Below are 9,617 nucleotides of genomic sequence, written 5' to 3'. Positions count from 1 at the left end.
GCTGAACTAGGGGTGCTGTGGGGTGCTACCGCACCCCCTGGCTGGAAGTGGCTTCCATCAGATACAGCGTTTACAGTTTGGTTCAATGGATCTCAGCACCCCCGCTACACAAATTGTTCCAGCACTCCTGTATATACAAGAAAGTCAATGCAATCATAGAGAACCTTTGATATTATCTACCAGCCGCCACTTCCAAGTGAACATCGTTGTTTTTACTGAAAAATATTTAATGTAAAAAGAAAAGTTACAAAATAAGAGAAAAATCCCCTAAACAGAGGAGAGAGAGAGAGAGAGAGAGAGAGAGGGAAGAGGAAGGAGGGGGAATAGAAGAGAAGGTCTCCCATATGGTAAAAGGAAATGAAGTTCTAGACATTGACTAGTTGATCACATTGTTCACTTTCTCTCTTTTGTACCCATCCTGAAGTGCACCTGATTAATTTGTATGACAATTAAAAAATAAAACCAGGGTCCAAATTCAACCCTACTGAAATGTCACTGCCACGGGTGTCGGTAGATGTACACCGCGGATTAATGCGGCATCAGGTATCTTCAAACATGTTGATTCCATTTAGTCTTTTATAAGCCACTCACTCCAAGACTGTCAGCTCACCGAGGGCCTGATGCAGAGTCCAATGAACTCAGTGAAAAGACTTCAGTGGGCTTTGGATCAGGGCCTAAGTCCCTAGCAAAAGTCGTCTGTCTGTCTAGGGAGCTGAAGACCTTTCCTACACTTAGACTCTGTCTTTGACTTGGCCACCAAGGACAAGGAGAACTGCTGGAAATATCCCTCAGCAGAATGCATGGGCCAAATTCTGCTTTTTTCTTCACTAGTATAACTATCTGGATTACCTCTTTTTCCACTTCAGTAACAGTCCCCACAGAGAACATGGGCCCTCTGTCTCCAATTGCACTGATCATGATACAGCTGTCAATGTTGAAATCATATTTAGTTCCAGCCATGCCATCCAGCTCTCTAAGTGCTGTGACCAGTACTTACTGGGGAATTGTGTCTAGTGCAGTGGTTCTCAAAGACAGTCCGCCGCTTGATCAGGGAAAGTCCCTGGCGGGCCGGGCCACTTTGTTTAACTGCCGCGTCCAAAGTTTCGGCTGATCGCAGCTCCCACTGGCTGCGGTTCGCCGCTCCAGGCCAGTGGGGGCTGCGAGAAGCAGTGCGGGCCAAGGGACATGCTGGCCGCCCTTGCTGCAGCCCCCATTGGCCTGGAGCGGCAAACCACGGCCAGTGGGAGCTGCGATTGGCCGAACCTGGGGACGTGGCAGGTAAACAAACTGGTCCAGCCCGCCAGGGACTTTCCCTGAACAAGCGGTGGACCAGCTTTGAGAACCACTGGTCTAGTGGGCAGAGTATGGTACTAGGAGTCAGGCTAGGAGGGTACTATTCCTAGGTTGGATTTTTTTTTTTTCATTGACTTGCTGTGACCTTGGGCATGTCACAATCTCTATGCCTCAGTCTCCCCATCTCCAAAAGGGGATAATGACAGATATATGACAGATTGTATCTCCCACAATGCACCATGGTCTCTACTCTTAGAGAGGGGGGTGGTGCATCCTGGGAGATGTAGTCCAGCTGGGGAGCCTCGCACATAAAGGAGACTGGGGACATAAGGCAAATTGAACAACAACTCCTATCAAGCACTGTAGCACCATATCTAAATCAAAATATTTTGGTTTTCAGGCATTGTTTTTTGACCAAAAAAAAATTTAAATTTTCCACAGAAAACAGATACTTCAGCAAAAAAATTGAAAACCCAATTTTCCACAGTTTTGATGGAAAAATTTAGACCACTCCACTCCCGACTAAATCAAATTCATCAAGAGAAAAATCATTTTTCTCTTCTGCATTCTGGTAGGCCTTTTACTCAGGATGTATAGTGAGGGCTGACTCCCACTTTACTCAACAACAATTTGCCTGGGTAAGAGATAAAGAGAATAATGAAGGCTAGATTGCACCATTTAGCTCCAACTCTACATTGGGGGGCAGCATGGGGTTGCACCCTTACACAGAGAGCAACAGAATCTATTCACAAATCTTGCAGTGCTCCCCAATGCTCAGGAAAAAGGCAAATATAGTGCCCATCTTTAAAAGGGGGAAGAAGGAGAATCCGGGGAACTACAGACCGGTCAGCCTCACCGCAGTCCCCAGAAAAATCACAGAGCAGGTCTTCAAGGAATCCATTCTGAAGCACTTGGAGGAGAGGAAGGTGATCAGGAACAGTCAACATGGATTCACCAAGGGCAAGTCATGCCTGACCAACCTGATTGCCTTCTATGATGAGATAACTGGCTCTGTGGATATGGGGAAAGCAGTGGACATGCTTTTAATACGGTCTCCCACAGTATCCTTGCCAGCTAGTTAAAAAAGTATGGATTGGATGAATGGACTATAAGGTGGATAGAAAGCTGGCTAGATTGTCGGGCTGAATGGGTAGCAATCAACAGCTCGATGTCCAGTTGGCAGCCAGTATCAAGCGGAGTGCCCAACGGGTCTCTCCTGGGGCCAGTTTTGTTCAACATGTTCACTAATGATCTGGATGATGGGATGGATTGCACCATCAGCAAAATCACAGATGATACTAAACTGGGAAGAGAGGTAGATATGCTGGAGGGTAGGGATAGGGTCCAGAGTGACCTAGACAAACTAGAGGATTGGGCCAAAAGAAATCTGATGAGGTTTAACAAGGACAAGTACAGAGTCCTGCACATATGACAGAAGAATCCCATGCACTGCTACAGGCTGGGGACTGACTGGTTAAGTGGCAGTTCTGCAGAAAAGGATCTGGGGATTACAGTGGATGAGAAGCTGGATATGAGTCAACAGTGTGCCCTTGGTGCCATATTGGGCTGCATTAGTAGGATTATTCCCCTCTATTCAGCACTGGGGAGGCCACATCTGAAGTATTGCATCCAGGTTTGGGTCCCCCCACTACAGAAAGGATGTGGACAAATTGGAGAGAGTCCAGCGGAGGGCAACGAAAATGATTAGGGGTCTGGGGCACATGACTTATGAGGAAAGGCTGAGGGAACTGGGCTTATTTAGGCTGCAGAAGAGAAGAGTGAGGGGGGATTTGATAGCAGCCTTCAACTACCTGAAGGGGGGTTCCAAAGAGGATGGAGCTCGGCTGTTCTGAGTGGTGGCAGAGGACAGAACAAGGAGCAACTCAAGTTGCAGTGGGGGAGGTCTAGGTTGGATATTAGGAAACACTATTTCACTAGGAGGGTGGTGAATTACTGGAACGGATTACCTAGGGAGGTGGTGGAATGTCCATCCTTAGAGGTTTTTAAGGCCCGGCTTGACAAAGCCCTGCCTGGGATGATTTAGTTTGTGTTGGTCCTGCTTTGAGCAGGGTGTTGGACTAGATGACCTCCTGAGGTCTCTTCCAACCCTAATCTTCTATGATTCTAAAACCCTTTGTGGGAAAAAGTATACTGGCCTGATTCTGTCTGACCCTTACATGGGCGTATATACATGCAGGGGGAGAAAGGAAGCCGAAATCTCCTTTGCCTTGTGGAACCTGTGCAAGGACGGGCAGAAATGCTGTCTGTAAACTAAGGGATTGCTCTCTCACAGTTACATGTTGCTCCAGAGGGACAGAGATGAGACAGCCCTTTCTCTTCTCCATCCCACCACTTATACAGCTGGCTAGCTTTGTTGGCTGGCTTGTGGGTGATTTAGCCCTTGTTTAACCCTTATTTTCTGTTTTATAGAGCTGCTTTGTAATGGCAACATTTAGGCTTCTGATTTTATCTTTTCCCTTATGAAAAATATTCAAGATAAATGGGTGCCAGCAATATCATATTTCTATACACTTATTCTAAAATCCTTAATACTGGAGAAGATGAGTCATATGATCTATCAGTCTTAAACAGGCGAGCCTTTCTGTTTGTCACTTTTGATCAGAGAAAGCATGCTTCCAGTACTACTACAGGCCAATAAAACGTACCGTTTTAATTTTAGTAGTCCCTGGGAAAAAATCCATAAACTGGGGCTAATCTGCCTGTGGCATAAGGAGGTAGAGGGACTACACCTTTTATTTCTCTTCCCAATATGTACATACAACATGAAAAAAAAGGTTTTGCAGTAAGCCTCTTAGAGAAAGTAGATCCTTGCCATTTACTTAAGGAAACAGTTTAGACTCGTGCTGAGATGTTTTATTTATTGATCTGTGCACTTATATTATACAATGCAATAACTCACGTGTATTGTATCTGGCTATTATTGCTGGGAATCCATGCCGGAGACCTGGAGATGCCATAATAAAGCACATGGATTTCATGTTGCATTTGACAGCATGGTAGTCTCCAGGAAGCTAGAATAATAATTAATAATTAACAAATGACCATTCACTTACAGGGTAGTGAAAGCAGTCTGAGCCTACTTCTCCCACAGAGATGCAGGCACTATTCCTACCACCATTAGCTCTTTCAGTTGGCTGTAAAGACATTTCAAACGTGATCACATTTAAAACATGGACTGCAATTTCTTTTTTCTCTGTTCAGATTTTGTATTTGGTCAGAAAATGGCATTAATGAATGAGACTTTTTGAGATTTCTGATTACCAGCTGTCCCTGGGGGGGGTTTTTTGTTTTGCCAAATTTTATTGTTCATAAAATAGACACTGGTCTAGTGATTTTGTCCGCTCTCAATACTATTCTTCTTTCTGGTGTATCTTGTATTAGCCACTGAGACAGCCCTTCTGTAAATACATTTGAAATCAGTTTTTGTAGTGTTGGCTCGGCCCTGGATTGCTCTCTCTCATCATTCTCTGCAGCTGTGTTGGAGTGGTGTAGTTTTACCAGGCTGAAGCAACACATCTTCTCCAGTAGCATTTCAGTTTTGGCTCAGATAATGCATGTGTAATTCCCAGATTTGTTTTTCACATCTGTAGCTTCCATTGGGAACCTTTAAAAGCGTAGAGCAGGGATTAGCAACCTTTGGCATGTGGCCCATCAAGGAAAGCCGTTGGTGGGCCAGGACAGTTTGTTTGCCTGCAGCATCCAAAGGTTCAGCCGATCGCAGCTCCCACTGGCCGAGGGACGTGCTGGCTGCCGCTTCCCGCAGCCCCCATTGGCCTGGAACGGCGAACCGCGGCCAGTGGGAGCTGCGATTGGCCAAACCTGTGGATGCTGCAGGTAAACAAACCGGCCCAGCCCACCAGGGGCTTTCCCTGAACAAGTGGCGCCCCTAGTTTGAGAACCTCTGAGCTAGCTTTTCCTAACCAAGCACAACTATTCTTAAGGTGAAAGCATTACAGAGAAATTGTATGAAAAAATCATATGAAAACAATGTAAGAGCCTACACAAATGCTAACAAGCTTACCAGAGATCACCCCAACAAGGGCTCTGGTAGGAGTCAGTCCTTCAAACCCCACAAAAGGGTTTTTCTGTGGATACAAGCTCATTGGCTTATAAACAAACACACTTGCGAGCCACTTCTTTATATAATTTGGCCCTCTGATCTTGTCCTCATGTAACAGGTGATAAGCAGACAAAAGGCCCCTCCTCATGGCAAAGCTTCAAATGACTTGTTCTTGCATAAACAGAAGGATACATTTGCACACACCTCCCCTGAGGGATTTCCAGAGAAAACCACTTAACTTTAAAAGTTCATTCTTATTTGAAACATTGTTTCAAATTGTCCTTTGAAGTGCGTAACACTTCTCGGTGTTTACATCAGTCATATATTCCATATAGAGATGTTACATATAATCCCTCAATAATAAAGAAACATTTATTAATACAATGAACTCCTAAGACGATGATGGACTCTTCCATCAAGTTCAATGGATGAGCTACATGAGCTAGTCATCAGTTTTTGTAGGTGCTGAGATGAGAACAAAAACCAGTTTTGGACCTCCAGCCCCACAAGTGAAGACAATTGTAGATAAATGTGCACCCCAAAGACCATAGATTGGCCTTGATAGTGTCCTTGTAATTTTTTTTTTTTTGGTGTGCCCCTAAAATGAGTTCCAGTTTCCCATTCTCAGTAAAAGACAGCCTTTGGTATTTTACTATCAAACATATGGCCCACATGACCACTCCATCTCAGCTGCACTCTATCTATAAATGCTTCAATGGGGTGTTTGGAACCAAATCATGCCATTTAATTCCCATTATCCACTGTAGACATCGTAGGTGGAATTGGTCCAAGAGTTGTATGTGGTATCGATAAGTAGTCAACATATTGCAGTCACAGGAGTGTGATGGCAACGGCACAGTAAAAATTAATTTTTGTTTGCAGTCTGACACCATGTTCATTCCAGAGAAATCACTGAAATATACTGAAGGCATCACTGGCTGCATCAGTGCACTCTGAATTGTTGTTCTCAATCATTGCATCTCATGAAACGACACTGCCTAGGTAGCAAAAATTTGTCAATGACCTTGAGTGGCATGTAGTCAATGGACACAACTGGAATAGTTGCAATACTTCCCAGTTGAGGCTGGACCATAACTGCTGTGTTGTTTAGGTTGATCATTAAACTAAAACTTTTTGCTGCACATGCAAAGCAGTCAGTGAGCAACTGAATGTCCTTGAGGTTATGGACCAGGAAATCATAACCATCAAACAGTGATTTGCAAACAACTGTCTTCACACAAACATAGTGAAAGAGACCATCGCTGCCCTGAAGAATTTACAGTCTAAATAGATATGACAGGCAAATGATGGCTGCTGTTATATCCGGACCCAGCAAAGAAGGAGAAAGACACAGAGGAAGCTGATAGTATCACAGCTGATGGCTGTGTTTCTACCTTTATTGTTCAGGCAACAAAACTGAAACCAACAAGAAAGTGAGGCTTTGTGCTTGGAAGGGGGCAATGCTAAAATATTTAAAGGGACAGGACATCACATTCCTCCACCCTACTTTAAAAAACTTCCCAAATAGATAGATAATCATTTACTTGGCTAATATGAAACACTATATAATCTAACTAAAAATTGTGGGTGGACTACCTCAGACTCTCAAATTGCAAGGGATTATTCTGCCCTGGATTAGCAATTCACTAACTAATTAATTTATAAATTCAAGTGCACAATTGGTTTTCACACTTTCTTGGAATATCATGGTGATGGAGATGTGACAGTGTTCTGAACAATAGGAACACTAGGAGGTAAGGAATCAACTGGATCTGGTACCAAAGTTTCTTCCATCAAGTTGTAAAATTAGGATTTATAATGGAAGGAGGTTCAGTTGGAGGAACAAAAGGTCTTACTGGAACATCCCTGGAGTCTAGTGCCTGCTGTACCTGCAATGTGTCCATATGTTATTTCCATAAAATGCCATTGATAGTTTTAACACAGACAAAACAGGTTCCATGCATTTTACAAGTACTCCAGGTACCCATTTCCACAACTATAGTTGTGAGTCCAAACTAAGTCTCCTACTTGAAAAGAAGGATGACAAGTCTTACATCAATCAGTTTGCATATCTTGGGATTTGTTCCAAGTGAGACAACATCAGGACATAGACGGTACTCAAACGATTGCTTCAAGAAAAGAGTTGCATGTGACTGCTGGGTAGTGGCATGAGTTGCATTCCCATAGACAAGCAAGAAATTATTCAATTTCTTCCGATGACTGAAAATAGATTTGTTAGCTCTCAAGGTATGCTTAGGTTTTTGTCCAAAGCGTTCTGCTAGTCCATTTGTAGCAGGATGGTATGAGGCCAAACATATGTGATGAATTCCATATGAAGCTAGGAACCTCTGAAATTCTTCAGAGCAGAATTGAGGTCCATTGTCACTCACTAACGGTAAAAGTAAACTAAATTGGCTAAACACGGTATGGAGAGGTTCAATGTTCTTGGCAGCTATAGTAGAAGTCATTCTGAAAATTTCTGGCCATTTTTGAATGGGATTCAACTACAACCAAAAACATATAACCTTCTAAAGGTCTAGCAGAATCAACATGAATACATGTCCACGGAGTCGGAGGCCACAAGCAAGGGTATACATGAGCTGGGCCACGACCATGCTAATCTGCTGACACATAGTACAGGACTTCTTTTTTCTCTCAATGTCTTTGTCAATCCCTCATCACCAGGCATGATGCTGGGCTATGGCCTTCCATACAATGCCAAAATGACCTTTGTGAAGAGCTTCCAAAACCTTACTGAAGTGATTTCAGAATGATCACTCACATTGCCCATACAATGCAACCGTAAATTACAGATAATTCAGGTTGACGTGACATCAGCCATGAAAACTAGGGATTCTTATAATCCAACACTGTACCTTATAGTACCATTATCTTCACAAAAGAAAGCACATCATCCTTAGTGGTTTATTTGTTGATATCTATGATAGTGATGGGTAACCCATCCATCCAACTGAGATAGAATACTTCATCCAACATTTCTTTGGGTTAACAGGAGCTTGGGCATGGCAGGCACAACAGCCCATCAGTATTCCTAAATCCCTTTATGGAATGGAATAGTATAGGAATGAGCTGAAAGAAGCAATGCCCGTCGTTGCATATGAGTAACAGCTAATGATAGAATTTCATGTTTTGGTCCAAAAAACTGAAAGTAACAGGCAATGATCCATCAGCAAGCTAAAATGTCTACCACTAAGATAGGTACCAAATTTCTGAATTCCAAAGATAATGCTGACAGCTTCTTGGTCTATTTACACCAGACAAGCCAAACCCATGGGAAGAAAAAAACCCTGCAGAAATTGGGCTTAATTGGCTTGTGAGTTGCTTGTTGGCTAGTTTTTGTCTTGTAGCTGCTTTTTTTTTTTTTTTGATTGGCTCCCAGAAAGCAGGGGCAAGGGGAGGGAGAGAGTCATGGGCGGGCCCACAATCCCAGACTGCACTCCAGGGGGATCTAGTTACATAGAGTGTTGGGGTTCTTAGGGATTGGCTTGTTTTGAAATGGGATTACCTTGATTTTTGGCTTATTGTGAAAGCCGGGGTGCTTGTTTACTGTGTGAAAATTGGCAACTGTGATTTACACATAGTTCTTCTTAGAAGTGGTGAGTGTTTGTGATGCAAAGACAAGAAGATTTTATACACACACACACACACACACACACACACACACACACACAGAAGGTGGAAGTTGCCATACAAACTAAGAGGCTAATTAAGATGAGCTATCATATCATATGATGCTGATAATAGCTCATCTTAATTAATTAGCCTCTTACAGTTTGTATGGCAACTTCCACCTTCTGTGTGTGTGTGTGTGTGTGTGTGTGTGTGTGTGTGTGTGTGTGTGTGTGTGTGTGTATATAAAAATCTTCTTACTATATGTTCCATTCTATGCATCCGATGAAGTGGGCTGTAGCCCACGAAAGCTTATGCGCTAATAAATTTGTTAGTCTCTAAGGTGCCACAAGTACTCCCGTTCTTTTTGTGGATACAGACTAACACAGCTGCTACTTTGAAACCTGTCAATATATTTTCAGTCCATGATCTTCCAAATGTTGCAAGACAGCAACCAAATTTTGAAGAAGATTATCTTGACACTTTCTCATAACAAGATCATCATCCAAAAAGCACTTAATTCCATTCAGTGCCTTCAGAATCTCATCCTTGGTTTTCTGGAACAGTGCAGGTGCTGATATGATACTCAAAGGCAACATGTAACAAAATAAGC

This window comes from Chelonia mydas, chromosome 2 (assembly GCF_015237465.2).
Source record: "Chelonia mydas isolate rCheMyd1 chromosome 2, rCheMyd1.pri.v2, whole genome shotgun sequence".
In the NCBI taxonomy this organism is placed as follows: Eukaryota; Metazoa; Chordata; order Testudines; family Cheloniidae; genus Chelonia; species Chelonia mydas.
The sequence above is the reverse complement of the archived record's forward strand: the minus strand, read 5'-3'. Positions refer to the sequence as shown.